Source organism: Rhinolophus ferrumequinum, chromosome 9, assembly GCF_004115265.2.
Source record: "Rhinolophus ferrumequinum isolate MPI-CBG mRhiFer1 chromosome 9, mRhiFer1_v1.p, whole genome shotgun sequence".
NCBI classification, from domain to species: Eukaryota; Metazoa; Chordata; class Mammalia; order Chiroptera; family Rhinolophidae; genus Rhinolophus; species Rhinolophus ferrumequinum.
In genome coordinates this window covers 7,195,286-7,222,693 of record NC_046292.1, presented here as the reverse complement: position 1 = coordinate 7,222,693, position 27,408 = coordinate 7,195,286, and the positions used below count along the sequence as shown (strand labels likewise).

At 53.8% G+C, this 27,408-nt stretch overlaps 1 protein-coding gene across 2 annotated transcripts in view; it reads left to right on the top strand.

The window, feature by feature from the left end:
* CASZ1 (castor zinc finger 1) overlaps positions 1-27,408 on the top strand; it is a 148,716-nt gene that overhangs the window by 24,468 nt on the left and 96,840 nt on the right. For both annotated transcript variants that reach the window (XM_033114658.1, XM_033114659.1), the window contains exon 2: positions 8,330-8,484. The gene's annotated coding sequence lies outside the window, so the exon portion shown is untranslated. The remainder of the gene's footprint in view (positions 1-8,329; positions 8,485-27,408) is intronic.

Genomic DNA, 27,408 nt, shown 5'->3' with positions numbered 1-27,408 from the left:
GAACCTCAGTTTCCTCATCTATAAAGTGGGGCTAATGATCTTGGAGGGTGGTCAGGATTCAGTGTGATGATCCATATAAAATACCGAGCACTGAGCCTGGCACACAATGCCCTGAAACATTAACTATTTCTGTTATTGTAGTTAATAGTGATTATACCACTGCCTTGAGATGATAGGCTTTAAAACTTTTTATTAAGTTTTTTTTTTTATATCGATGAAGTGATCTAACCCTGTGCTGTCTAGTATAGTAGCCTTTATTCACATGTGGCTATTTAAACTTAGATTAATCAAAATTAAATAAAACAAAAAATTCAGTTCCACAGTCACACCCCCCACGTTTCAAATGCCCAATAGCCACATATGGCCAGTGGCTGCCATACTGGATAGTACCAAGATTCCGACTGGATGGCATTCTAAACAATGGAGTCATCTGAGTTTTTTTACTTATTACCGTATTTTGCTGTATAGAATGCACCCCTTTTTTGGCCCAAATTAATGAGTGAAAAATAAGGATGTACATTACACATGGGTAGTACTAATTCCATATCTATGTAAATGTTTTTAATTCTTTTATTTATACTTATGAGTTAAAAGTCTAACTCTAGAAATCAATAACAATATCCGTATGCAAGATAATACCCTGGAATACGATAATCGGTTTTGTTGAACTTACCATGAACTTGCAACAAGAGTTCTTGGTCTTCTATGATGCATAAATATCATAAATTTGTTACCAGTACATAAAATTTCTTGTACTTTGTATCTATCTGTTCTTGTGTTTTGTAATTATTTGTTACATAAACTTTCTTGTATCATAATATGTTAAAAAAAATAAATTCTAAGATTCCTTTATAATATAAAAACAAATACCTAAATGTAAACAAATAAAATTTGAATTAAAAAGTTAAAACTAAAGGGGCCAAAAATGGGGCCAAAAATAGGGTGTGCATTATACACGGCAAAATATGTTCATTTCTTGCTTTCCGTGAATATCTGTTCATGGCTGCATAGTAGTCCATGATGGGGCTGAATCACACTTCTTATTGGTTTGAGTATTTGTTCCTAGGATGTTGGAGCATCCTCTGGGCTCTGAATGGGCCCACTGGGGTTGCTCTTTTCAGCTCTGGAACTGTGGCACTCTCTGATTGGTTCCAGGTAACAAGGGATTCTGGGAGGAGCAGGGCCTTGCCTGCTGATTGGCAAGTGGTGGTGCCAGGGCAAGGAGCGGGGGTTGTGCTTTCCCCCCTGAGTCGGCCCTGGCAGAACAGGAGGGGGCTGCCTCCCTCAGCCCCCACTACATCCCCTCAGCCTGGCTCATCTGCACCCTTCTCTTCATAGGACGGAGACCAGGAAGAAGAGGGACATGGCTGAGGTAGTAAAAATGAGAGTGATGACCCACTCTCCACTGACCCAAGGGTCCCAGTGTACTTCGGAACCCCCCCCCCAGGGAGCCCCTAGGGAACGAGTGGCCTTTCTCGGTGGGGAGTGAATGCCATGTGGGGGGCTGGCCTGTCTCCGGAGACCTGTGAGGGTCTTCAGGCTTCCAGAAGGACTCTGACTGAAGATAGTTGTGAGATTCCAGGGCAGTGGTGCTGAGGTCCCAGGTTGGGGGTTAGCTCCAGGAAAACTGCAATGGCAGGTGACCATCCTTGTGACTGAGGTTGGCAGAGTAAGCATCGGGGTGCCAGGGTGGTGGCCCCAGGCTCCTTTCCAGCTGGGTCGTCTTCCCTGACTGAGGGCAAAGCTCTAGGCGGGGGGCTGTGGGCAGGACTGACTGGGGAAATAATCCCCGGGGCAGTGGGCAAGACAGATAGGGAGAGCCGAAACCGGACCTGCTGATGTGGCCCTTTCTGCTCGCAGCGGATCATAAAATATGGCTCAGATTTTCATTACGGGCTCTATCGATTATCTTCTGGGATGGATGAATTATAGAGAACATTAAATTTTTTTAAAAAAAGCAAGTGAGAGAGGAAATATCTGAATGAGTTGGGGTGGTCGATGGCAGAAAGGGCTGAGCCACCAAGCCTGCGTGGGCTCCATCTCTGAGCAGGGTGAAGATCAGACCACTCAGGGCAGGTAGCCTGTGACTCCAGCTCTCAGCCTCCCAGGCCTCCCTGGGCCTCCCTGGGCCTGGCCTTGCAATAGGGGAGGCCTCTGCAATAGGGGGCCATAGCTCCCTTATGCTCCCCTCTCTTTATCCCCTCAAGGGAACTGCCTAGGTTCTGAAAAGGCAGCTAGTTGGGTCGTTCACAGGATTCTGACCCAGAAATAGGACCTTTCCCAGGCTTTGGGCCTCTGTGGCTGGGAGATGGGCCCCAAGATCTGCTGTTTTCCCTCTGGGAACTCCTGATTCTGCAGATCCTGCCTGGGCAGAGGGAAGGGTCAGAGGGCTTCATTGGTCTCCTGGGGTCAGAACTGGGACAGGAACTACTGAGGAATGTGGCCACCTGGGCCTTTTGGCCCCCTCAGCTTTTCCCTGCTCCTTGCTCCTTGGGGACAATGTGTCTGGGTGCCGCTGCTGTGCGTCTATTAGGTTGGTGCAAAAGTAATTGCGGTTGAAAAGGTTAAAAATAATTGCAAAAACTGCCATTACTTTTGCACCAACCTAATACATCCAGTCTGGGAAGAGAACCTCCTGAAAGCCCATCCCTCCCTTGCTTTCTCCCCACCCTCGCCCTCTCCCTCTGCTCACCAAGCGGTATAGTGAGCAGTACAAAGTGAATTGTCAGACAGGCCTGGGTTCAAATCACTTCCAAGTGTGTGACCTTGGGTGGGTCACATCCCTCTCTGAGTCTTAGTTCCTCAACTATCCAGTTGAGATAATAACCTATACTTTGGGTTCTTGTGGTGATGATATGCGTTAATGTATTAAAATCCTTCTATTTAATAAATATCAACGGTTATTTTCCTCTACTGTGACAGAGTCTGGAAACCTCCCTCTCCTCTTTATTTTGTCTTTTGATTTGTTATTAGCTCCATTTTAAGGATGGGGAAACCGAGGCACGGAGAGGTTAAAGTCATTTGCCCGGGATCACACAGCTTGTAAATGGCAGAGCCAGGATTCATACCTGGCAGTCCGGCTCCAAAGCTTGTACACTAAACCACTAGGTTAGGCTGTCCCAGTGATCTGGTGGGGTGGCGTGTGTGTGTGTGTGTGTGTGTGTGTGTGTGTGTGTCTGTGTGTGTGTGTGTATGTGTGTACCCATGTCTGTGCTCGTGCGCGGTCCAACATTCCTGCCCTTGTGGGGGTCTCCGGCTGACTCCACTTCCTGACCTTCCACACCCTTTGTGGCTCCCTCAGGTTCAGCGATCCCAGCATTTTCTGGGGCCCCTATTCTAGTGGAGCGTGTCTCCCCACCCCCAGCCCACCCCCTCACCCTGGCTTCACCTAGGCCGCTGTGAAAAGGTGCTGGTTTCCATGGATATCGTCTCCCTCTGGCGCCACGCCCTTTTTTGTATAACTCTGTTCCCTAGAGTTGATTGTTTTTGGCACACAGCTCTGTAAACTCATCCAACAATTAAAAAGGGGGAGGGGTGGAACAAAAAGGAGACAGATAGTAACTGTGGAGTGAGTGACACACAAAGGGCCTCTGGGATGTGTGGGTCCCCGGTGAGTGCCCGGCCAGCAGCAGGACAGCACCTTAAGTGCAGAAAGGCCACATAACCAGCTGGCCGGGTGTTCTTCTTGTGGAGTGCTGAGGATACAGAATGCGTTTCCTTCCATTTGAGCTGTGTTCTTGCCCCATTTTTTTCCCCTCAGAGTTCTAAAGGGCCCCATTCGTGGAGCCAACATAGCCATTTCCAGAGGCCACTTGAAGCCATGAGATGCCAGCATGGACCATTTGGAATATTTGCTGCCCTTGTTTTGCTTAATTGTGTATGTGTTTGCTCTGTTTGTGTACCTACCATCAAATACCTACTGCGTTGGGCGTACCCGTCGTAGGCTGTGTGAGATCACAGATGAAAAATGCAGTGAAAAACACTTTCGTGCCACAACACATCATGTAGGATTTCTGTATTAAGATGTGGATTTTTTTATTGTGTTTTTTTTTTTTTCCTTTTCCATACAGCCTGGCGTTGGGCAATGTGCGCGTCTGTGTTTCTGTTTTCACTCCGGGTGATTTATGAAATCTGCTCATTAGGGCTCTGTCCTCTCCCCACCCCCGGCCTCATCTTCCACACCTTTGTCCTCTCCATGTGGATCTTTTCCCACCATCTCCTCCCAGTGTCTTCCAAACTTTGGGGAGGTAATGGGTACTCCCCACTCACATTCACCCAGGTGAAAAGCAGGGGTTCCTGAGGCCCTGCTTCTTAATTCCGAGGCAGATGCTCGTTGCAGTAGGAGGGCCCTTTGTGGGGTAGGCAGCATCAGTCTGGCCCCCCACCCCCACCCCAGGATAAATAAAGCCCCTTAGCTTGGCCCTTGTCTGGAGAGAAGAAATGGAAGTTGTCCTATCCCCACGAGACCTCCTGACTTAGAGCGGCCCTCTCCTGGGTGGCATTCTTGTCCTCATGCGTCAGGTGACAGGTAGCACAGGGTGGCTCAGCCCCTCCCTCCTCCAAGAGGCCATGCCCACAGCCTGGACCCCATTTACCAGGTAGGTTCAGGTGTTCTCCTGCTCACCAGGTGTGTCACTGTAGGTCTCACCTTTCTGCACTTAGAGCCCACCTAGAAGGCAGCAGCTAAGCACAGCCTCTGCCTTCCCTCTGGTTTTGATCTCAGGTACTTTCTGGTGGCATTGGGATTTGATGGAGACCCGTTCGGAGGGCAGAACTGAGATTCAGAAGGGGCAGTAGCATTAGGTGTGGCTGGGTACTGAGATCCTGGGTGGGGACGAAGAGGAACTTTGAAGTGAGTTAGGCCTCGGAGCCTGTCAGCCCTGAGTCCAGCCCTGGCTGCGGCACTTGTGAGCTGTGACCTTTAGCCTTTCCTAATCTGTCATATCTCGGTGCCTGCCCTTCCTAATCTGTCCACAGGGTCCATAATCCTTCCTCCCCTGTGTTGTAGAGATTTGGTGCCATCACGTGTGGACAGCACTTAGCCTGGTATTTGGAGACTAGGAGGCATCAGTTAGTTCTCACACAGGCCTATCGGCAAAGCGTGAAAACCACTCATCCAGTGTGCCCTCTCCTCCCAGCACGCCTCCTGGCACATAGTAGGTGCTCGGTCAATTCTTACTGGAGTTAGGAGGAGGATCAGGTAACCAAGCCGTCCCCTTGAACCCGAGGGTTATTAATTCCTAGTGCTAATGGAGGAGGCGGGAGAGACCAAGATACAGGTCGGGGATTAGGGGAACTAAACAGAACGGAGCGTGAAAGTCACCGCGAAGTATTCTGTCCTTGGAGAGGGATGAAGCTGCCCCGGCCCATCTGATTCTGACGTGAAATCAGGGACCACTAGTTCAGTTCCGTAAACACTCACGCTGCCCACTGTGGGCCAGCTGTTGTGCTAAATGCTGGGGACGCACAGATAATTACGACCTGGTCTCTGCCCTTGAGGAGTTAAAAACCCAGTGGTGGTGACAGACTCGTGAACAAATGACTTTCGTCTGGTACGGATTTAAATGCCACAGTGAAGGATGCATGAGGAGCCGAGTAGAGGGTCATATGGACCTGCTTGGGGTAGATTCTGGAAGGTGACCTTGAAGAGACTTGGAAGAAGAGGGTGATCGAGAACATTTCCGGAGCATTGTTAACACCTTTCACGTCTGTCTCGTTGTTGCTCACCCACCCCAGCTGCTAGGTAGGAGGGAAGCCAGCGCTGTCTTCAGTTGACCAGTGAGTAAACTGGGCCCCAGGGAGAGGAGATGGTTTGTCCAAGGGCTCACGGCGAGTTAAGTGGCAGAACGGGGACTCAGAGCCATGTCTTCTGATTCTCAGCCCAGTGTTATTTCTGTCACTACACATGGCTCTCATGCCTTCACCCAGAGCTGCTGGCCAGAGAGCTCCATCCTCTGGGCTCAACACCTCCTGACCGGGATTCCTGCTGCTGCCATGGCCCCGGGGCCTGTGCCGTGGGAGGGCCCCTTCTACGGCAGGCCCCGGGGCCTGTGCCCTGGTTTGGTAAATGGGTCAGGCCACTTGGTTGGGGACAGTCCCTGAGCGAGGCCACACCCTGGCAGGGCTGGAGGATGGCAGGAATGGGGAAGACTGAGGAGGAGGAGGAGGTCTGGCCACACCCTTGATTCAGTGGCTCTTGCTGCCAAAGCTGAGAAGTTCCCTCTGCCCTGGACATGCCTCTCCCTCAGCTGGCGGAGGCCAGACGAGGGCCTTGCCGGGACTCGGAACACCCTCTTCCCCTGTGACGAGAACCCCCTTCTGAGCCAGGATGTAAGACCCTGGTATCCATCGTGCACGTTCACCATTCATGTGTGGTCAGACTCCAGCCGCTCTGTTGCTTGCCAGGAGTCAGGGTGGTGGGAGTGTTTCTCTTGACCTTTTCTCCGGGGAAACGTGTATGCCTGGAAAGGGGGCGTGTTGGCCGCCTGGGTGACATGCAGCTCTCAGGTGGGTCAGGGGTCATCCAGATGGGTATTGGAGTAGAGACCCCCAGCAGAAGAGTGTTCTGGGGTGGGGAGCTGTAGGGGGTCCAAGGCACCCCTTCCTCTAGCTCAGAGGTGTTTGGTTGGGGGGTGGGCTGCCCAGGGCTTTGGGGGATTCTGGACCAACAAGCAGGGGAGTGTCAGAGCCCAGAGAAGTGAGTCTCCCAGAGGCCCTGAAGTTCCCATTAAAGTGTTTTTTCCTCTTTTTTAAAGAAAAAAATATTCCCAAACTGGAAAACAAAGGAAATCCACTTCCCCCAAATCACACGAAACTCACATTAGGGGCCTGGCGGGAATCCATGGGAACCAGGAAACCTGCTGTTAACCCTGTATCTGCTGAAGGGTGGGGTGGGAGCTAGGCTGATCCAAGTCTGGGACCACTGTCATTGGCCCTGCCTGAAGGCTTCCCCTAGGGAGCTGGTCTCAGTGGCATTGCCAGAGCAGAGGTAGGGTAGAGCTGATGCTGGAAGCCCGGCCTTCAAAGCACCAACTTCCCCTTCCATGCATGGCCCAACCTTGGGAGGCAGGAGAGGAGGGCTTTGTGCACTCCAGGGAGGCCCCGGGGTATCCCAGGGCTGGGCCAACTTGGAGAACCTGCTGGGCAGCTGCCCACACCATGCCATACCATAGAGTCAGGGCTGAGCCCACTCACACGCTTTGGGAACACGGGCCCTGTGGATGCTGCAATCCCCCGGCCGAGGGGGAAGGAAAAGACCGGAATTTCAGCCACTACCCTCCCTGATGCCAGCCCTTTATGCAGGGTGGGTGGGGGAGCGGAGAGAGAGCCCCCTCTGGGTTCCTGCACCCCACTGTCACATCTATGCAGCTAGACCTCCAGGTCTGGGAGGCTGTGCACTGAGGTTAGTAGTGTGTTTGTGTTTGCACGCACATGGGCTAATTTTTCTAAAAAGGCTGAAAATATTTACAGGTTTGAAGTTGAAACGCAAACAGGAAAAGCCCTTTAAAAAGTGAGTGTAGTGGATATTCAAAACAGGAATCACCATGGAAACACCACAATATTTGCTTAAATTGACACAAAGGTTGCCGGTAGCCGGGCACCAACTTTCTTTGGCCACTTTTTTTTGGCCCACCAACACCTATAACAAATGAATCTCAACAGCCCCCTTTCAGGGTATGTGCACACACCCTGTTTTCTTTTTTATGGGGTGAAATGGCAGAGTACCAGAGGAGAGGGGGAAAGGGAAAGAGAAGAAGCCAAAGTCACCATCCTGGGTAGCTGCACAGACACCTGTGGATTCCATTTTTAGAGACTCCCATAAGGCCATCGGGCTGGGGGGGGATCATAGGAGCAGCTGGGAGCTGACCAAGGCAAAGGCTGGAGGGAGTGGGAGGTTGGGGAGCCCAAGGGTTGATTCAGTTGCGTGGGTCTGATCTGGTTTCCAGTGTTGGCTTGATCCTCTGTCAGGCTGACCTTTCACCCCTGGTGCCGAGGGAGCCTTGGGTGTGACCACTCCGTTGTTACCTGGGGTGGCACCTGATTGGGCTATCATTGTTTCTACGTTTGATTCTTTCGTTAGGTGCAACAGCTGCATAGCAATTGGCTAATAGTTGTGCAAAGGGTACATTGGTCGTAGGGTCAAGCATGGCACGCACCACAGCAATGCCCTCTGCTGACTGGCAGGCAGGTTCGAGAATCTCTTACCTTGCTGGCTGGTTACTGCACTGGCTGGCATCAGAACCGTACCCTCTGTTGCCCTTCTCTCTGTAGCAGCTCTGTGGGTCTCCATTGTAGCCTAATAATCCGTTTTCCTTTCTCCTTTTGATAGGCAAACAGGCATTGCTGGCTAAAGGCAAAGCCCTCTCCATCCCATCTGCCCTTGCAGCTGCCACAGCCGTCAGCCCCTCCTGTAGAAGGGGGTCCTGCAGCTCCAGTGGTGTGCTTTGGAATGGACTTCGGACCCCAGCCTCTTGGGCTGCAAAGGTAGCTTATTCCCAATATGTCTCTGGGAAATGGGGGTGGGGTTGTGTTGGCGGGTTCCTCCTTAGGGGAGGGCCTGCCCAGGCCTTTCTCAGTGGGTTCTGAGCTGGATGGTGGTAGCTCAGAAAGTGAGAAAAATGTAGGACTGAGAAAAGAGCCCTGGTCTAGGAGCAGGACACCTGCATACTGGCCTTGGCTTTGCTGTCGACGCACTGCTTCCTCCCTTTGGATCTGGTTCCCTGCCCATAAAATAAAGAGATTGGAATAACTGATCTTTAAGAATCCTGCCAGCATTACCACTCACTGCATGGCACTGGATGGTGCCCTCAGTGTGCAGGTATTCCCCGTGAGGCCTGTGCCCTAGCAGACACCACTCCTGGAGCAAAGCATCAGGCCATTTCGCCATCTCTGTGAACGGTAGGTCCAGCCTATCTGCACGTCCAGACGCTGCTGTCCTGCTCTGAGCTCACGTGTACTTGTTGGGGCTCTCTCAGGTGGGCCTCCAGCCCAGGTAGGACCCGCCTTAGAGGAGAAGCCACGGGTGTCTTTTGATCCAGGTTCAGAAATCACCCCTTACCTAAGGCAGATCACATATGCCAGAGATGAGTAGTCCAAGGGGATGGTACTATCAGGTATCAAACGTGGTTTTGGGGGTAGAGGGTTCACCTGCGGCAGGTGACTTATCACATATCGGCCATTGTTCAGTGTTCTCTTAGGATCCCAAGGGAACCAGCCTCGAGGGGTTGTGTGTTGGTAGGGTTGATGGACAAGGTGCTAGGGCAGGCGTTGAGGTGGAGGGCCTAGAGAGTGGCTGGAGTGCAGGGCTGGGGGCCGTTCCTCCAGTGTGTGCCAGAGAGGACTCAGCGGCCCAGCGTCACGCTCCTGTTGTCTCCCTCTCCATGGGCACCACGAGCAGACATGTCCCGCCCCTCCCTTCATGGCCAGGCTCTGCCATGGACTTTGAACTTGCAGGTAGAAAGCAGTTGCAGAGACGGATGTCTTGGTGCCCACTGGGGTTTGAGAGTTCCCCAAAGCTGTAGGCCAGCTTCATTTCAGGCCATGCCACCTCAGAGACTAGCAGAAGCCTTAGACACAGCCCAGGAATTTGCAAATCGGATGTAAATGTGGCCTTTTCTTGTTGTTGTGGGGCACCCATGTGGCTAAGACTCTTCTTCCTGGTGTCCAGAATGCGGTCACACTCCAGGATGGTCTGTCCGTGCTGACACTGTGCCGACATCTCTGACGACGGTGCGGCTGTGGAGACAGCTGGCAGCATAGCCGTCTCGCTAGGTTTCGGCACCAGCACCTACAGTCTCCATGCCTTCCTGGGTTCTTCTTGCTCGCCTCTGCCTGGGAGCGCAGGCCCACGCGTCTTCGTGCGTCTGGATGAGGGGCTCCCCAGCCCCGCTGTGCCCTGCACGTGAGCAAGTTGCCAAAGTGCCTGTGTCACCCCCGTCGAGGGGGGACGCTTACCTGTTCTGTTCTCAGTGGCAGGCTTTTTGTTTTCTTCGTTCCCTTGGCAAAATATGCCCATTAGTTTTTCCCTTTCTGAAGTTTCCACTCAGTGCTGACTCCCAGGGGCCATGCCAGCTGGGATTTGCACCTGCCATAGGGTTTGGGCTCCACGAATCCTATGGGACTCCTGCATCCTGGCGTTAGCCAGCTTCATAATGAAGCTTGGGAACTCTGAGGGCTCCAAAAGGGACTGTCATGGCTGAGCCCTTCCTCGATCACCCAGCCCTCTCCAGGCACTGGGTCTGGCCTCAGGCTGGGGCCCTCTGTGGCAAGGGCAACCCATGGTCGCAGAGGTGTCCTGCTTCATGACACCAGAGTGTGGGCGAGGGGGCAAGTCTGTGCCTGGGCCTCGTCCATAGGCCTGATCCTGTCTAGCTCAGATTCTCCCCATTTCTGGCTGTGCCGTGGAGGATTTGGTTATATTTATTCTTCAGTAACGGAGGGCCTGGGGTCTGCCAGTCCCTGGGGACAGAGTGGACAAGACAGCCCTGGCTCTCCTGGAGTTCTGGTTGGGCAAACAGACAATAAACAAACCCACAAAAGGACAAGGAAACCATTAGTGCAGAGTGGACATAGGATGAGGTGCTGGGAGGGGAGTGGGCAGTCAGTGGAGGCCTCTGAGGGGGTGACAGTTAGCGGAGATCGAAGGACAGGAAGCAGACAGCCATCCGAAGGGCAGGCGGAAGAACGTGCCACAAAGAGAGAGCAGCTAGTCTAGAGGTCCTGAGGTGGGACGAGCTCAGTACGTTTGGTGAGCAGAAAGGTCCCCGTGGCCGGGAGGTGGATGATGGCGGGGGGAGGAGGGGTACGTAGGGCTTAGGGTGACAAGAAGCCACTGGAGGGTTTTACGCCACAGGGAGGTAAAATGATCTGATTTTTGTTTTAAAAAGATGGCTGGGGCTGCCATGGGGAGACTGGATTGGAGGATGGCCAGGGGAAGAACAGAACGCCAGAGGGGAGGCCGGTACACTGGAGTGAGGGGCTGTGGCTGAGAAGAGAAGGTGCAAATGGAGAGAAGGGGGCAGAGTCCTCCTGTGTTCAGAGGGAGAGTGAACAGGACTTGCTAATGGACTGACAGGGGGGAGGAAAGGCCCCCTGGGGGACTCCAGCATTCCCGGCCCCCTGACGTGTGGCCCTTCATCTCTTCTCTCTCATGCTCCGACCCCAGCAGTGCCAAGAAGGACCCATGACTTTCAGAGGCCAACGTCTTGTGGATCGGGGGAGAAGCACCATCCTGGTTGCTAAGAAAGCTCATTTGAGTGGCGTTCTTAGTGACCAAGGCCCCTCGTGGTCAGCACCACGTGGATGGAAGGCCAGAGGTCTGCTTGTCTCTGGCACTGTTTGCAGCAGGGGTTTGTTTCTTCCACGCTCACGGTCCTTTTGGCTCTAAGACTCTGCAGCGCAGCCTGTTTTGTGCCTTTGCCCCACGGGTTCTGTGCGGGGCCTGAGGTTAAGCCTTGAAACTCACATAGTTCCTCTCTCTGTGGCTTTAGAGGTGATCTGTGTCCCCAGGGCCGAGCTTCTGTGTACCTTGAGCCCGGACATACGGAACTGAGCAATGGGTTTGTCTAAGACCTCCTCGATTCCATGGGTCCTATACAACCTCCAGCCTTAGCTCATGAGCAGGGATTCTAGCAGTCTTTCCATGTGGAAAGTCTTTGCACAATTCATGGTGTGAGTTGCTATAGGTGCCCCATCAGATTTGACTTGGGCCACGGTCCCTTTTTCTAGGGCCTCTGACATGAGGCTCCATTCTGCTGGATCCTGGTATCATCTGCTTGGGCCAAATGGGGCAGACAGTCCCAGTGATGCTAGAACAGTGTGTGATCCCCGACCCCCCTGGATGGGCACTGCACAACCCAAACAGCAAGCCAGAGGCCCGGCTGCAGCAAGTGTGAAGCTGTCACAGTCGGTTGCAAGGGCCCCAGTGAGTACTTGCCCATGCTGACAGCATATTCCCAGCCATATGGGCCAGCTCAGCCCTCCAGGAAAGCTCTAGAGGCCTGACCCCAGGGGGTGTGACAGGAGGGAACAGGCTGGTGACATCTTGTGGGGGGTGACAGGGACGTCCCAAGCGTGCAGCTGGTGCCTCCGCTTGGCTCCAAGGAGGGGGCAGCCAGTCTTTCTGGGTGTGTCTGCTGGCTGGCATCAAAACACGGGGCTGAGCCCTGGGGGCAGGTGTGTCTGGGTGGGCAGGCGTGTGTCTGTGCATGCGTGGGAGGCTCTTCTGCCTGCTGCCTGCATGGCCTGCACTAGATCGCGGCCTTCACTCATAACTGGACTGGACAGTTCTAACTCCGTTCTCCAGGGCTTTGATCTGATGTGGGGCTGGCTCCTCCGGAGCACACTGCCCGGTGGGAGTGCGGAGGGGAGGGGTCAGGAGAGGGAGGTGCTGGCCGAGGGTGTGGGGGCCCAAGTCCTCCCCACCCCTGGGTGACACCGTGCTTGGGAGGGTAAGTAGTCTCCAAGGTCACAGCCCCTTTGGGCTGGGCGGAAGTGTGATGGGGAGATGGCTTGGGAAGTTAGTACACCTCCTGGTTTCTAATCTGTGAGAATTCTGCTTGATGTTGCCGACACCCCCGCCCTGAGCCGCCTCCTTCAGTTCTCCCTGTTGCCTTCTGCCTTCTTAGCATAGTCGGGAAGCCCCTGGGTTCCACCAGGCACAGACCCAAAGGGAGAGGAGCTGGGAGGGGCTGGCAGCACCTGCCCTGCCTGGAGCTACCCAGGGGCCTCTCCTCATATGGTGACTCCGTTGCCCCAAAGGGGACAATGGCCCGTGGCTCTGGGAGGGTTAATGTCTTGTGGACGAGGGGAGAGGCACGTCTGCCCTGCTTCCATCCCCATGACCTTGGAACCTCCACAGGGAGAACTTGCTGGCGTCTGAGAAGCAATGTCAGGTTTCACACACGAGAGGAGTCCCAGCGGCTGTGAATGAGGCTTCTCTTACAGATCTTCAGGCTACTCCTCTTCTGTCTTCTCTCAACTTTCTAGAATCTACGCAGGTGTAGTCTACCTGGTCCAGGTGAAAGTCCTTCGGCTCCGAGGAAGCCACACCTGAGGCATGAGGCTACAGGGGGGGGACCCTTGCAGTCCACCTTCCCGGAGACCCTTGGATGGCCGCCCCCCTGGGCCGCCCACAACGTTCTCTGCGTGTTCCCCAGTAAATTAGCCCTGGGCATGTTCCTCACCTTTCACTCACCACCCAGGTTTTCTCTCTACTTTGGTTTCTCGGCCCCTCAGGAGCAGGAGCCTTTTCTGACACAGCCTTCTTCTGGTAGCCTGCGGGGTGGAGAACCCCTGTGGCCAGGGTGGGTGAGAGGAGGGAAGGTGTAATTAATCACTGGTTTCTTCTCCAGAAATGCTAATCGGGGAAAAGCAATTAAAAGCAACTTTTTTCCCTTAGTAATCTATGTTAAGAGCTGGTAATGAAGTTTAGGGCCGTTGTGACTCAATATTTCAGCTTCACTGACTCAAGTCAAAACAGTCCAAGCCCAGGAGTTTGCTGGTAGCTGAGCTGGGCCAGGAAAGCAGCTGGGAGTCCCGGTGTTCCCTCCGTCCCACCTCATGCTGCTTCTGGGAAGAGAAAGCAGCAGTCCCAGCTGGGAGGGGAGGTCTGGGTGGCATGGAGCTGGGCACCCCAGGACATCCCTCGGGAGACCCAGAGCCTGGAAATGCACCTTAGGGGAAATACTAGGACTGGGGTAGCATCTAGTGTGGGGGCAGAACTGGGGAAGGGTGGGATCCGATAGGGTCAGCGGGGAAGAGGTAGGTGCCCGGGGAGCCCACTGGGGCAGGCCGGGGAGCCAGAAGAGGTGGTGGTCCAAATCCTGACCTCTGGCCTCTGGTCATACATTTTTCATTTTCATACATTCGTCAAGCATTCTTGGGAGACTCTGGGAACTGGGACTGTAGTGGTGAACAAACAAGGTGAGAGTGTCTGTCCTTGTGCAGTTTGCCTTGGAGTGGAGGGAGGCTGATGAAAAATCAGATAAAGACATAACATACATGTTAGATGGCGTCGTATGTCCAGGAGAAAACTAAAGCAGGTTTGGAGACTGGCAGAGGGAGTGTGTGTGGCAGGGGGAGGTGGGTGGATTGTTTGTTAATTTTAGGTGTGGCGTCCGGGGAAGGCATCACTGAGATGGTGACATTTGAGTAAGGACAGAAGGAGGTGAGGGAGCAAACCACCCTAATTAATATCTGGGAGAAGAGCATTCTCGTCGGGGGAACAGCACGTGTGAGCTCCCAGAGGCAGGAGCGCCCCTGCTGTGTGGGAGGACAGCAAGGATGGGGGCATGGAGCCAGTGGGGGAAAGGCCGTGTGAGGTCAAGGGTGTCCAGGTGGGGGGCTCCCCAGATCCTGCTGGGCTCATAACCATTGTTAAAACTCAGGCTTTCACCCCGAGTGAAATAAGAAGCTTTTTGAAGAGTTCTGAGTGACATGATCTGATTAGGCACAAGCTCTTTATGAAAAAGCAAGACCCAACTGCCGCCGACGCCTCCTCTCACAGGTCCCATTTGTGCCCAAATCTAGGTCCGTCTGCACCCACCGCCCCTTCTCAAACAGGCAAGAGGAATGCTGAGGGGCCTGTTGGAAACCGCCCTGCCCCAGCCTCTGCCTGCTTCCCTGGTCCCACCTCGGGGAGCAGTTCAGAAACAGGGTCTTGTCACTTTAAGCAGCCCCCCGCCCGGCTTCCCTGGCCTGCTTTATCTGAAGTCCAAACGCATGTTGTTCCAGGACCGATCCGCTTTAGCTAATTAATAATCTGACAGGAGCCACCCAGGGGATTAGCCGCTGAGCTGAGCTCCACCAAGCCCCAGCAAATGAGCCCTGTACTCCTTGGGGACATGGAGGTGACTTTGGGGGGTGCAGGGAGAGGGGACCCCCACAGGTGAGCCACGGTGTTGGACAGTGCAGAAGTGACCGGGGAGGGAAGAGTACAGGCAGGGGGACAGTTATAACCAGAGCCTGTTCAAAGGAGCCTGCTGTTCCGTCCGAGGTGGGCAGGGACCTCTGCTCTCCTTCACTGCCACTCACAGTCCTGCTCACCCACCAGAAACCATCCCTACCTGCCAGGTGTTACCTGCTGAGGTGCAGGATGTGGTTGCCAGATGTAGCGAATAAAAATATAGGACACCCAATAAAATTTGAATTTCAGATAAACTGCAAAAATTCTTTAGAAGTATGTTCCATGAAGTATTTGAACATACTTACACTAAAAAAAGTATTTTCAGTTTATCTGAATTCATATTTCGCTGATTGTGTTGCATTTTCTGACAGCCCTGAGCAAGGAGGGCCAGAGGCTGCAGGTTCCCTCTCGAGAATAGCCTGGAGGTCCCTCTGGAAGAGGCAGAACCTTTAGGGACCTGCCTGGGGACTTGGCAAACAAGGTGGGACTGGGGGCATGGTGATCTCCACTGGCATGGTACAGGGAGGGGACAGTGGAGCCAAGGTCAGCCACTCGCCAGTCTCCAACCTACTATAGTGGGGCCCAAGGGACACTTGGATGAGTAGAGTCCACGTTTCCTCCCAAGGGTCTGTGGCCCCTGGGCTGGGGAGCAAGTCCCATGGCCACTTCCCCCAGGTGAGGCTGTTGTCTAGGGGAGGGCCTGAAGTTCCTGGGATAACCTATCAGGTGGTCATCCGATCAGGGCATCTGCTCTGAGCTCAGGAGAGGCCGGCAGGGATGACCCACTGTGTGGGAGGGGCAGGCCAGCTCAGGTAGCAGGTCAGGCATAACAGCCTGCTTCATGCTCTAAGTCCTCTGGGCACTGAACAGAAACCCCTGTCTACCGATCTCTCCAAGCCTATGCACAGGGCCTATGAGTAGCCCCGGGCCAGCTTCTCAGGGAGGGTGTGCCATCCAGGGGGACAGAGCTGCCTGAAATGTCATTCCAGGGGCCAGGAGGATGGTCTTTATTGGAAAATTTGATGGGGTCCTTACTGCTCCCTCTCATGAGCCCTCACCCCAGCTCCATTCCTAGTGGTCAGGAGCTCAGGGCAGCGAGAGGGGCCTGCGGCCAGTTGGTGCTAGTCCAGCCTCCTGCAGCCAAGGGGCCTGATGCCAGGCGGGCACTGCCCCCGAGGTGGGAACTCTCACTCCCGCTCTGTGCTCTAGGAGTTAACAGCATCCTGTGCCCTGGGAGGCCTCCTCTTCCCCAGCCCCAGGCTGCCCTCCTCCCCGCCTTTCCCGGCACAGCCAGCCCAGCTGGGGCGTCTGGTGGTGGAGCAGAAGGGGGCTGGGGGTGCCGAGCTGGTGGGAACCTCTTCCACTTCCCCAGCTCTCAGCCTCGTCCCCAGCGTGCCCGGCGGTTTGGCCCTGTTTCGCGAGCCGTCTGCTGCCCGTGTTGCCTCCGACCGACATCGTTAGCGTGGGTATTTATATTTCATTAACGACATTAAACCCAAATGGCATTAAAAGCAAAGCTGGTGATAAATAGCTTATTAATAAACAGGGAGTGCTCCGTGCTGCCTGGCCTCTCCCAGCCCCGGCGTTAACCCTTGCTGCCCTAGATAAATACGCTTCACCCCCAAGACCATCCCCCCAAAGTGGGCCCGGAAGAGCCAGTCGCGCGTCCTCAGTCTCCAGGCTAGTCTGAAGTCAGTGCCTTTTGGATCACATGTGGGCAGCTCGGGGTCACTGGGGCTCACAAAACCTGGCCAGATACTTCATAGCTTCTAAGCAAATCTTCATCACCCTCACCTCACTACTTTTGACTCTGGGCATAAAGAATTTAGGAAATGTGGCTTTTTTTTTTAGGCTTATAAGCACTCCAGTCATCCCTATGACTTTGTAGTTTTGTCTGAAAGGAGGCTCATAGACTATTTGGAACCGAAGAGAGTGATGCTCGTGAAAATGAGAAAAACAGCAGTCGTGCTCCCAGGTAATATTTACTGAGGACCAACGATAAGCAAGCCTTCAGCTGTTCACTCCACGAGCCGCAAGCAGCTCCCAGCGACCGTCCAGCTCAGGCTCATTTTTAAGAGGGAAAATGGATGCCCAGGAAAGTGAAACAGGTACATCACACAGGTGCTGGCACCGGGGCACCGTGCAGCCTCCCTCAAAACAGGACCCGTGTGGCTGCGGCCGTCCCTGGCTCCTGGGCCTCGGACCTCCTGGGGTTTCTCAGCTGTGGCTCCAGCCTTGCTGGACCCGAGCTCCTGGCCCTTGGGACCGGGCCACTCTATTACGTGATGCCCCTCCTTAGGTGAGTGTGCTTGTACAGGCTGGCCACCTGGAGGGCACTGCCATGCATCCCACCTAGGACCCGGAGGTGACAGCAGAGAGCCATGGGGGAGTCCATGGGGCTGCAGAGGCCCTAGAAAGCTTCTGCTTCTAGTTAGAACAGCTTCTATGTGGTGCCCTCCTGGGGTGGGGGCACCAGGCAGGCCTTGGGTGTTTGGGGTTATAAGTTGGTGTTTCTTGGATGTAGGGTCATCTCTTAAAACTTCCAAGAAATGGGGGCAGACTTGGCCTGGGTTCCCCCAATCCCAGTCCCCTAGATGAATTGTCTGAAGGCAAAAAGAGAAGGTGGAGCCCTTTCTAAACTTTGGCCCCACTTGGAACTCTCCCCGCCGTAAACCTGGTCCGGGGATCTTGTCCTGCTTGTCTGTGTGGGGCTGCCTGGGCCCAGGCCTGGCTGAGGGGGCAAAGGGCTCCTTTGGGGTTTTGCGATACAGAAGGGAAAGATGGAGGAGCGTAAGGTGAAGCTTCTGTGCAGTTCCAAGGGGAGGGTGGGGGTAGAGGGCACGTCGCTGGGACCATCGGATTGTGTCTGGTGAGCACTTAGGGAAGACGGAGAGCTAATGAATTAGCAGGACTCCTGCGGCCTCTGCCAGGGGCCTAGACTGTCTCCTAAGCCGTTCCCAAGCTGGGAAGGATGCTGGGAAACAACTGCCATCCAAAGGAATTCCACTTCTCATCCTGATGGAAGGAAGCCTGAGGCGCTCTCACAGAGCAAAGCAGGCAGGACGGGAGCCAGCAAGGAGGCCCCACCTGACCGATGTGCTCATGGTGGGCCCCCCCCTCGCAGGTCAGATTCATGCCTGCTTCCCCCCCCCAGGGAAGCTCTTCCAGCTTGCTCTGGCGCTGCAGGTCTTGGCCAGCCTGGCAAGGCATGGTGCATGGCTGGGAATAGAGTCATGCTTCTCAGCCACATTACACTTTGTGTGCACAAGGCACAGGCATTAGGTCAGCGACCAGAGAACCCAGTACGGGAGCAACCAGGGGAAGGGGCCAGCCAGGCCTGCCCCTGCCTAGAACTAGTGGTCAGACAGAACTCATTGGGAGACAGGCCCGATGGAGAGCGACAGACTTTGGAACCAGGCCAACCAGTTGCAGCCGGGCCGGCCGTTTTGTAGATGTGTGGCTGTCACTTCTCCATGCTTAACCTCAGTGTCCTCCTTTGTGCAAGGGGCACAAACCGTGCCTTCTTTGCAGGGATGTGGTCTGTAACGTGCCTGCGACAGGGCCTGGGGCCCGTCGGTGCTTAGTGAGGGGAAGCTGCTGCCCTTGTAGCTGTTAGGCCTGCATCTAGCCCGTGGCCGCTTAATGTCCTGTCTGCAAAATGGGGACATGGGTAAAGAACACTGTGTGTGCAGCGGGGCTCGGCCTGCATCTCCGCCGCGGAGTCGTTGCAGCAGCAGATACGGCGGGCCAGCCCAGTCGATTGGGTTTCTGGAGCATGTCCTCCTCTCCTAGGCTTGGAAGAAGAGGGTTGTGGAGTGCAGAGGTGAGCCTTTGAAATGGAAGCATGGTGCACCCCACTCCGCAAGTGCTCATTCGTTCTAGAAGGAAAGCCAGGTGTGGGTGTGACAACTCTGGTTCCAGGTGGCTGCGGTGACCTGTCAGGCAGGGGAAGGATAGGGGTCTTCAGCGTGGCTGTCCCGGCTGCCTTTGCGGCCAGCTGCAGTGAGGCAAGGCCTTTCTTTCCCTCCCTTGGATGTGCCCACTCGTAGTGGGCTGGCTTTAGTTGTAAGCCCACCTCACACCCACCCAGTCTGCAGAGGCGGGGCCCAGGATGGCAGCTCCTGCTCACTCGCTTGACCCAGGCTGGTTGTGTTCTGTCCCTGGGCTCTTCCCCAGACGTCTGTGTGGACGCCTCTCTTCTGCTGTTGGGACCTGGCCATTGTATGCCGTCGATGAAGCCCGTTGCTTCTGCCACGGTCCGGTACCTGCTGGGCTTGGCACTTAGCAAGATCCCCCGGCCATGAGATTTGGTTGGCCTGCAGGGTTGTGTCTGTTTATATGAGAGGTGAGAATACGAGCACCTTCCCTTGCACAGCCCCACCTTCCCAAGGACAGGGTCCCCTTTTCTTCCTAGACCCACCCTTAGTCAATGTCAAAGGTCCCCCGTATTCTCCAAGGGCCAGAGGCTGGGCAGGGGCTCCTGGAGTCAGGGGTCTGTGGGTACTTCCCTTGCCTGGGTGGAATGACACAGCCGACTGGGTGGCGTCCTCGCATGCCATTGTCACCCTGAGGATTTCTGCGTGTCCACTCCTAGTTAGGAAAGGCCATCAAGGAGGAGCCTTGGGGGCATCTCTTTTGCTCACACAACCTCAGAGCCACCCAACTCCACACGGGCCCAGGAGAAGGGCCTGGGGTCACAGTGAGAAAAGTGCTTGTGGGTAGATTGGTCAGTGGGAGCTGGGCCATTCCGCTTGATGGGCAGATCTTTCAGTGGGTCAGAGGTTACTCCAGACCGAAAGCTCTCTCCTTTCCTTGCTCCCTCACCTCCAGAGCTGGTAGAAATAGCTGACCTTCCCGAAGGCCAGCGTCCATAGGCCGGGATGTAGGAAGGCCCCCAGGAAGGCCCCAGGACTGAGGCTGGCCCTCAGATGGGCTTTGAAGTGCTATTTTGGCTCCATGCCCACAATGGGCAGTGCCAGCCCATCACTGGGCACTCCCGGTGTCTGCACGGGGAGGGGTCACCTTCATCTGAAGCCCCTGGACTTGCGGAAGGGAAGGGGACCCCATGCATCTTCCCTCCTCAGGGAGCCTTCTTCCTCTACTTTAATTTTCTTTTTGCCATCATTTTTTCTTGGGGTCTAATTAAAGACTAGGAGCTGTTTAGTGTGTGGTCGGCTTTTTATTTGGCAATTAGGGTCTTGGACAATTACCTCCTTCCCTAAAATAAGTTTCGATGGAACAGGGTAGGATTTTTCGTTTTGACCAAGTTCTCAGCCTTCATTTTGCCGTGTGTGTATGTGTGTGTGTGTGTGTGTGTGTGTGTGTGTGTGTGTGTGTGTGTGTGTGTAGTGTAACGAGGCCTTTCCTTCCTTCCCTTTTCCAAATCCTGCCTCCTACTCTTCCCTCTCACTGTTCCCATCTCAAATGTCCTGTGGCCCAGGCAGAGCCTGCATGGCAGGAACAGTATGTCCTAAGCCTCACCCCTCCCGGAGGCAGCTCTGTGACAAAAGGCAGGTCATTTGTTGATTCTGTCCTCATGTCTTCACCTATGAATGGGGCCAGCGGGCTGGGCACGCCAGAGGCTTCCCTACTGCACTACTTTTGAGCAGACCTCTGGCCACAGTGGAGCAGGTCATCCCTGGGTTGGTAGGAAGCCACCACCAACGCGAACAGGTCTTGCGCTCCTCTCTTGGTCAATACATCTGTATTTGAATAGGTACCTGTCCTCGTGATCCCAAAGCTCTTCCCTGCTTTACTCCTCCCAGTTCTCCTGACCACCCTGAGAGCAGGTGTGATCACTTCACTGTATAGATGAGGCTCCCTGCTGCCTGAGACAATGAGGGGCTTTTCTGATGTCACTGGCTTATAGGGTGCAGAGCCTTGGGATTTGAACCCAGGTCCCCTGATCTTTCAAAACCCATACCCAGGACTTGCTACATCATTTGCGGGGCCCCTTGTCCTAAAATTTTAAAGAATTTCATGACGGGCACAGCAGGACATGCTCAGAAGAAGCATGAGCTCTTCTGAGCATGGAGTCCTGTGTGACCATGGGGGTCACCCACACAGGAAGCGGCCCCGCCCACACCTCTTTGAGACCCTTCTCCTGTTTGCCTCTGTTCCCACTGCGTGGTGAGGGGCAGGGAAGTTAAATAGGGGGACACCTATGCCCTGTGTCCCCGGCTGCTGCAGCTTTCTCCTACAGATGGAAGGGACTCTGGGGTCTCCCAATTCTTGGCCTGTCGTGCCTTACCCCATCTTATAAAGAAGTGCTGTGTCTTAGCATGCCACGGGCTTTCTGGGGTTCCCTGAGCCTCTTAGGGTCCTCGAGGCCTACTTAAGGCCACCTGAGACTTTAGGTCAGTCAGAGGTGAGGAAATAAAAAGAGAGAGAGAGAGTGAGAGGGAGAGAGGGAGGGAGTGAGGGAGGGAGAGAGGGAGCGGAGAGGGGAGGGAGGGAGAGAAGGAAGGAAGGAAGGAAGGAAGGAAGGAAGGAAGGAAGGAAGGAAGGAAGGAAGGAAGAAAGAAAGAAAGAAAGAAAGAAAGAAAGAAAGAAAGAAAGAAAGAAAGAAAGAAAGGAAGAAAGGACAAAGAGGATTTGGTAAGAACTCTGTTTCCCTGGGGCAGAGGGTAAAGGTTTTTGGGGATTGATCCTCCCGGTCCCATTCAGGAGCTCTCCGAGATCTCTGCCAGGCCACAGCATATGATAACCTGCCAAAATATCCAGGTCATGCTGGGCTCTGATTGCTGTACTTGGGGTGGAAGGTCAGGTGGCCATTCCTTGGGCCAATCTGGAAACTTCTTGAAATAGCCGTGGAATCTTGTGGGGTTCGCGGATGGATTGATGGAGCACATGGTTGGGCATGTGTCCACGTGTACACTGGTGTGTGTCTGCGTCCTGGTGAGGACACAGGGACACCGCTCTCTGTGTGCTGGGCAGCTACTTAAATAAGAGCTGTCAGGATGAATGGCTCTCATTGGCCTCCCCGGATGGAGCAGCCTTTGCCTGCCCATCTGGGACCATGTTCCTTGCCAGTACCTGCCTGTCCTGGTGTCCTTTCTCTCTCCTGCTAATCACCCTCCCCAAGAAGTCTGGGTACCAAAGGCCTGGCCCCAGGACCCCACCCCCTGGGTATTACCTGCTTCCTCGAAAACCTTTCAGATGCTGACCTTGGACGAACTTCAGAATGAAATGTATCCTAAAAGCCAAGGAAGCTGTTTTTATGAGGGGAGAACAACTTTATGTAAAATCAGGGGACAGGGAGGGAGGTGGGAATACCATAGGGGTAAGGTCTGAGGCGGTTTGACTCTCGGAGGGAGAGAGTGCCCGAGTTTCCAAGGACTGATTAGATGGCATGCCAAGTGTATTAAATTTTGCAGACATTTTAACAGCAATATGCTAGATAGTTGGGTGTCCCCTGAGGCGGCTGGATTTTTTATATCCTTCACAGAAGGTCGGAACCCTCTTCTGCCTGCCTCCCCCTCCATCCCAAGCTCTGTGCTTCTCTCTCTCTCTCTCTCTCTCTCTCCCTCCCTTTCTTCAACAATTTTCCTTGCTTCTTGCTCTCTGCTCATGGAGAACCTAAATGGCACCCCTGATCCCTGCCTGACAGAGGTCATTTCGTCCCTTCCGTCCTCCTATCAGGAAATCAGGGTCTCCAGGGCATGGGATGGGTACAAATGGGGGGCTAGAGTTCTAATTTTTTCTCCCCTTTCCCCTACCTCCCCCCATTTTCGAGACTATTGTAAGAAGTACTCCCTCCCTCCTTATTTTTATAGAAAAAAAAAGGCAGGAAAAGAATCCATCTGGCATATGAATAATTGAAATGGCTCAACTCTGTTCCTGTTGCTGCTGTTTGTTCTCGGCCCCCCCACCCCCCGGCCCCCAGCCCACCCCTCTGAGCACAGGTCTCTAAGGGGAGGATGTGTGGGCATTCTCAGAAGGTTCTCAGCAGAGGCCCAGGGCTCTCCTTAATCTCGAGTTCTTGCTCCCTGTGAGTCCGTAGGCCTGAGTGCCGGCATTTCGGGCTGTGGGTGTTTCCTTCTCACTATCCATGGGACGACCAGCTTCTGGCTAGAGTCTCCCTAAATATCACTCGAACTTGAAAGGTTCCTTCAGCCCTTGTACCTCAAGGGACAACTTGCCCCTGACCCTGATTTCCCCCAGGGTCTCCTGGGGCTCTCTGGTTCATGCCCAGACTCCTCCTTTCACCCAGCCTCTGCCCCTCTAGCCTCAGCTTCAGGGGTTTGGGGTCTTCTGTTTGAGGAAAATGGGGCCTTTGCAGTACACGCTGCATACTCTCTTGGCCCTACCTACAGGGGGCTGCTGCCAGCCCCCTGCCCCCAGGTGCGACCCAGGCTCCTTGCTCAGGAGTCTTCAGTCCATCGCCACTCACCCCCCTTCCTCTCTCACCCCTCGTCTTGCCCAGTCAAGGGCTTTCACGTCCTTCAGTTCTGTATAGCTCAGCCTTTTTGTGGGGAGCCCTGAAAGCCCGGGATTTTAAACTTTCTTTCCATCGCGATAAGTTCGGAGAAAACACAGCGGCAGGAGGTTGGGGCAGGGGCAGAGATGGGGAAGATAACGGACTCAGGCCTGGCTGGAATCGGCTGCCTGTTCACTTTCTGGAGCCTGGACTAGCTGCACACTGAGCCCCGGTGTCCGGGCCGAGAATTCACTGTCTCTTTAAAACCATTTAGAGGAAAAACAAAAGAACTTTAGTGCATTAATTCTAGATGAAGATGGGTCTCCAGATGACAGGCTGATCCACATTATTCCCCACAAGACACTTCCCCTCTCTCCCTCTGCCCCTCCCGCCTTCCTGCCCCCTCTGCCCAGCTCTTTGTCGTCTTCCATGGTTTGTGGAAAGCTGACACAGGGCTAGCTATGAGCATAATTGTGTGCTTTCTGTTTGAAAAGTCAATACTTTTGTTTGTCTGTTTGGGGCATGATATTTGTGTCATGTGTGAGGTATTGACTTGCAGCTGTGGGTCCTGTGGTTGTGAAGTGCTGTGAGCTAGTGTGTGTTTCAGAACCGCCAAGTGGCAGTGGGGTAGGGCGGGGGCACGTGTGTCACTGCGCAGTGGTGCGGGGTCCCCTTCCTTGGAACTTGCTGGGTCAGGCACATTAGCTCTCAGAAAATGTCCCCACAGAATGAGGGTGTGAGTCGCCCCAAAACATTCTGGCTCTTTTCTGGGTTCATAAAACAACAACAACAACAACAACAAAACTGCCCACTAAGCAAAAAATAATTCAGATAAAATTCAAATCAGGTTTATTAATATATAACAAATATTTTTATCAGGTTTGTTAATATATGTCGTTTGTAAAGACTCCTACACATGTTATAAAAGCTGCAAAATGTCTGGCATTCCAGGGCCTGGCACGAATAATTAGATATTTATATCCAATAAAACTGGTTTGATGGGGAAATCGTTTGCCTCCATGTGGATTCTCAGTTGACGATGAGTTTCGGTGGTTGGGTTTGTTTTTTTCCCTGACAATAAAACCAGGGGTTTGGCACCAACGTATGTATTTCCCGTAAACATCTATTCTCTTTTCTCCACCATGGGCTCTGCTAGCCGGGCCGTCACGCCCGCTCAGCACTGGTCTCCGGCCCTGCCTTTTCATTTTCACTGGAGAAATGTGTGTGTGGAGCCCCTCCCTGCACCCCACACCCAAGCTCTGGGCCCCAGTCTAGAGTGGGCACTTGTGTACCCCCATTCTGCTACACGTCCCCACCCTCCACCCTCACCCAGGCTCAGGACCACTGCCAGTGGGTCTTCTCTTTGCCCTTTTTCTCTCGGACAGTTCCCTGGAATGGGACTTCTGCCCTCTTTATCCTTTAAAGCCCAGTCTAAGTATTTCTCTGACTTCATCACGCACCTCCTACGCCCGATTTTCAATTTCTCTTCCTCCACCTCCTACTTCTAGACCCTTCTCTCCTCTGCTTGATATCCTGGCCTTCAGGGCCTCTCCCAGGGTGTGAGGTGGCCCTGGGGAGCCAGGCTACCTCACTCCCCCACCTTGGGGACACCCCCCCCAGCCCCACCCTTGTTCCTCTTCCATCTGTTACACTGTTGTGAGCAGATGGAGCCAGAAGGAGCCCTAGATGACTGCGACCTCCTGCTCCCATTATACGGATGGGGACCTGAAGCCCCACGTGGGGCAGATGGGCTTCCTAACTGGATGGGGCCAAGCTGGGGTGGGAAGTGTGGCCCCTTGCCTTCTAGCTGGTTCTGGGTGTGTGGGAGACACACAGGCCTCACTTTGCCGCTTGGCAATAGTTTCTGTGAGACTTGGGCAAGTGGCCTCACCTCTCTCTGAGCCTTGCTTTTCCATATTTGTAACTTGGAATTGGTAACTCTTATACAAGAGGGTCTGTCAGAGGAGTAAAGGAACCAATGCGTGCCAAGCTCCTGGGTGGGCCCCCGGCCTGTGGGGAGGTGATGGTACTCAGTGTTCACCCTGAGTGTAAGAGGACCCTGTGACACAGAACTGAGTGAGACCTTGCCCACGAACAGCACCACCCGTGTGGCAGGGTCCCTTTTGGCCCTTTCTCCTGTTGGCTGAGTGTCACCCTTTTGGGAGGAACTTTCTGGGATCAGAGCACCTTGCAGCTTCCCAGAGGTCAGGCCCTGATCAGCTTCAGTTGGAAGGAGAAGCCGGTTCCAGAGGAGGAGTTGGATGGAGTCACCGGGGTCTAATCAGGAACTGGACCCCCAAAGAGGGGGCCCAGAGAAACAGAAACAGGGAGGCGAGCTACAGCGGCTGTTCAGAGGTTGGCAGCCCATTGTTTTGAAAAAGGCCTTTCAGGTCAAAGATTTGAAGTCTCCTAAAGGGTCTGTGGGAATTTGAGTGGAGAGCAAAGCTGGGAGAAGAGGGAATGGGCCTAGGTGGGGGGCAGGCAGGGGGGAGGACGGTGTCTGGAAAAGGTCTGTTAGCCCAAGTGGGAGTACCCGGGTTTAATTACAGAGCAGCGAATGAAGTGAAAATAGCCCTTGAAGTGCAGCTGGGGCTGCAAGAGGTGCCACCCCACATGTCACACCCCTCAGGCCCTTCCCCCGCTCTTGTGCCCACCTCCATCCTCACCAAGGGCACTGCCCTCCTGAGACATATGTGGTGTGCAAAGGCCGGTGGTTCAGGGTCCCTGGGAGGATGTCCCCATCGCCAAGTGGCACACACACAGTGGCACCCGCAGCTTTATCTGCACCCGTACCAGAAGGCAGGACTGACCCACAAGCCACATAACATGTGCGCGTCTTTGGTGGCTGTAGATTTAATAACACACTTTGTACACAGGGGATTGATTGGACCCTGGCCTGAAAATAGAAGCTACCCTGCAAGACTCTTGGGTGTCTTGTTTTTTTCTTTCTTTCTTTTTTCCCACGTCCCCAAATTGAAAGAAAGAAAGAAAGAGAGAAAGAGAGAAAAAGAAAAGAAAAACTCAACAAGAAGCAGAGCCCAAGCTTCCTGTGACTGGCTCGCAGAGAAGCCAGTCAAATCTCCTCTTGTTGAGAACATTTTGACAGCATAAAATTGCTGCTGGAATGTGACTTTAGTGAAAAGTAAAAAAAAAAAAAAAAAAAAAAAAAAAAAACACGCTTCCTTCATGCATATGGAGTTTTTTGGAAAAAAAAATGGTATTTTAATGCTTTCTATTAAATTGGGACTAAAAGTGGTGTCTTAATTTGCATGCATTAGCATATTTGCATATAGATCACTGAAATGGTGGAAGAGAGAAGAGCCTTTAAATGAAAATTCTTTTAAAGGCACAGACCTGCCTCCCTCTCCCTCTCCCTCTGGGATTTATTCCCATCTTTTCCTCCCACCGCCCACCCCACCCTTTGTATCTTCCCTGTGAATGGACGGTAGGGTCAAGGCCCTCTGTCTCTGAGCTGGCTCAGGGTATAGCCAAGGGGCTAGAGACAGCCCTGGCCCTTGGTCACCCTGTGGCCTTGCAGCCTACACATGCCTGATGGCTCCCTTCTGTTCTGGTGGTAGCTGTAGGGGAGGGGCCTATGTCCACAGCCACCAGGCAGGTGGCCTCATACCCCTGGTCGTCTGCCAGCCATTGTCCTTCCCCCTCTCCGCTCTTCCCCTCCCACCCTTCCCTAGGCCATGTTGATGCTCTACAAGCCTGCCTAGGGGCACCTGTCATGCCAGCCACTGGCCTGAGCCTTTGGACACTTGGCACCAAAGGAGGGGGTGGGTGGGGTGCTCCTTCTGTCATTTTCTGCTGTATCAGCTCCTTGGGACCCAGACTTCCTCCCCCTTCCTTAGCCAGAAGGCCCAGGTTGCCATGTTCCTTTTTATCGTTCAGGTCTCTGGTTCAAATGTCGCCTCCTCAGAGGTAGCTAAAGTAGCCCCACCTCTCTCCTTTGTCACTGTCATGTTCCTTGCTTTGTTGTCCTCTAGAACACATTCTTTGTTTGTTTACTTCATTATTGCCCCTCCCCACCCCTCACCCCTACCAAGGCCCACGAAGGCAGGGATTTGGGTCTGTCTTG